This window comes from Borostomias antarcticus (genome assembly GCF_949987555.1).
Source record: "Borostomias antarcticus genome assembly, contig: scaffold_92, whole genome shotgun sequence".
Taxonomy (NCBI): Eukaryota; Metazoa; Chordata; class Actinopteri; order Stomiiformes; family Stomiidae; genus Borostomias; species Borostomias antarcticus.
The window spans coordinates 128,195-130,844 of record NW_028176159.1 but is presented as its reverse complement, the minus strand read 5'-3'; positions in this window follow the sequence as shown (position 1 = coordinate 130,844).

Here is a 2,650-nt window from a genome sequence, read left to right as displayed (position 1 = left end):
CGCCATCTTGGCAAATTTGTAGTCATTTGACTATTTCCGGTGACTTTTGTACTTGCACAGTTGTGCTTTTCTGGCTTTCCGGTGACTTTTGTACTTGCGCGTTGTGCTTTTCTGGCCTATGTGCGTCCACGAACAAGTTCACGAAATGTAGACGCACGTTCCCTGCTCTCCCCGCTTTGATTTAGCAATGAAAACCGGCTTGCATATTAACCTGTTTTTGTCAAATATATCCATTGGAGACATTATTTTTTTACCCATGCATCTTAGTTTTAACAGGTTAACTATATATGAACATGTTTTGTTTGCTAGTAGATGGTATTCATTCCGTTCGCAATAACGTTATTGAAGCCAGGCTAAATTCCTCCAGGGAGCCAGTGACAGGCGAGTTGAAAAGCTTCAGTTGAAAAGCTTCACTCTCCGCCAGCAGGAGCATTGGCCGGTGCTACCGCATCTCGGATAACCCTCTGAGTTCGTGGCTGCTATTTCACACTCGCCCTTGATCAATCCCAATACCGATCCATGTTAATAATGAATCAATCTTTCAGATCGGCAGTGCTGCATGCATTTTACAACATCATTGTTAGCTTTATTAACATAACCTACATTTATCTCTCTAACCTTAGGCTATCCATCTTACACCAGTCGGCCATTCGATATAGAAGCTAGAAGCGGTCAACGCCAACGTTGACTGAAAACACCCAAACTTAACCATGTGGGCTAATTATTGTGGATTGTTGAATGGCAGTGTATCGTTTATCTTTAGGCCTACATATCAACTCCTTTCCATTGTATGTGAATAAATTCCTGTTATCCTAAAAAATATCCAGTTTCTGTCCATTTCTGGCTAATAATTGCTGTCAAATGATCACTCCAGTTTATCACCGTATCCCACTACCATTTCAACTATGCACCGGAACCCAACCTATATCTGAACGATTGATTAATTATAACCATGGATCGGTATTGGGATTGATCAAGGGCGAATGTGAAATAGCAGCCATGAACTCAGCAGGTTATCCGAGATGCGGTAGCAGCGGCCAAAGCTCCTGCTGGCGGGGAGTGAAGCTCTTCAACTCGCCTGTCACTGGCTCCCTGGAGGAATTTAGCCTGGCTGCAATAACGTTATCGCAAACGGAATGAATACCATCTACTAGCAAACAAAACATGTTCAGCTATAATTAACCTGTTAAAACTAAGATGCCTGGATAAAAAAAGAATGTCTCCAATGGATATATTTGACAAAAAACGGTTAATATACAAGCCAGTTTTCATTTCATTGCATTTCACATAAAGGTGAACTTGTTCGTGGACGCACGTAGGACAGAAAAGCAGAACTGCGTAAGTACAAAAGTAACCGGAAATAGCCAAATGACTACAAATTTAGCCAAGATGGCGCGGTTCAATAGGGTTTCACTTTAGATTTCGAATCCTTCTGACTCAATGACGTGTTCTGAGAATTTTTCACCGGAGTTGCGTTCGCGATTATTGGTTCCACGTTGATTTATTTGGTCAAATAATCGAGGTTGACAGGTGAAACTCGATACGAGAAATGCGATACGGAGAACAAGTTACTTACAGCACAACTTTTTAAGACCCATCAAATCAAAATTCAAGACTTTTCCCAAGTCTTTTTAAGGTATTATATCCAAATTCATAAATTCAAGACTTTTAAGACTTTTTAAGGCACCGCGGGAACCCTGCATTCAGCTGTGAGGGGACTACAAAACAGAGTGCACTCGGTGACTGAGTGCGAGTGGGGAGGGGAGGGACTGGATTCGGAAAGGGCCATAGTCAATGCAAGCTACGCTAGCGCGAGCTACGCAAGGTGACGTTGACGCATCCTTGCGTAGAAACGTGTCATGCCAAAAATTTTAACTTCACGCAAGTGCAAGTATCCGCCAGAGACAACACACTACGGCGATAAAGCAGGCCAGCTCCGCCCCAAAACTCTGAACTACACATTGCTGTGAATATCTACTGGATTGATCCGTCAAACATAACCTGATGTCTTAGAAGCTCTAACTTCACCATCCCAGTATCTAACCTAACCCTAACTTCTCCATCCATCTTTCTCATCCTGCGTTCGATGGACACGGTCCTGGACACGGACACTGCTCTTTTCTGTCCTGGCCCCGCAGTGGTGAATGAACCGTCCACTGATATTAGGACAGCAAAGTCTCTGCCCATCTTTTGCCGCGGGTTCAAAACTAATCTTTGCAAGAAGTACTACAACAATCCTCCCTCTTAAGCATCTATTGTATTTTTTTTAGCTATTCTTGCACTTTGTCTTCACCACTGGATTATGCATTTAGTCACTTGTTTAGAAATTATATCACTTGTGAGTTCTGGTGAGTAGTAGGCTAGTACACAGACTTCCTACATTAAAGAAAACTAGCTCCTAGCTAAATCCGGCATGTTTACACAGTCATGTACTTGTATGTGTTCATTAATATGCACTGTCCTCACCAAATAAACCAATAATAAATAAAAAATTATATTATTTTAAGTCACGTTGGATAAAAGCATCTGCCAAATGACTAATGTAATGTACTGAAGAAATTCTAAATGTAACAGCAAACAGTAAATGTCAATCAGGTTCATTCACATTCCAATTCAATCTCACTCAGCACTCACAAATTTAAACAAAATT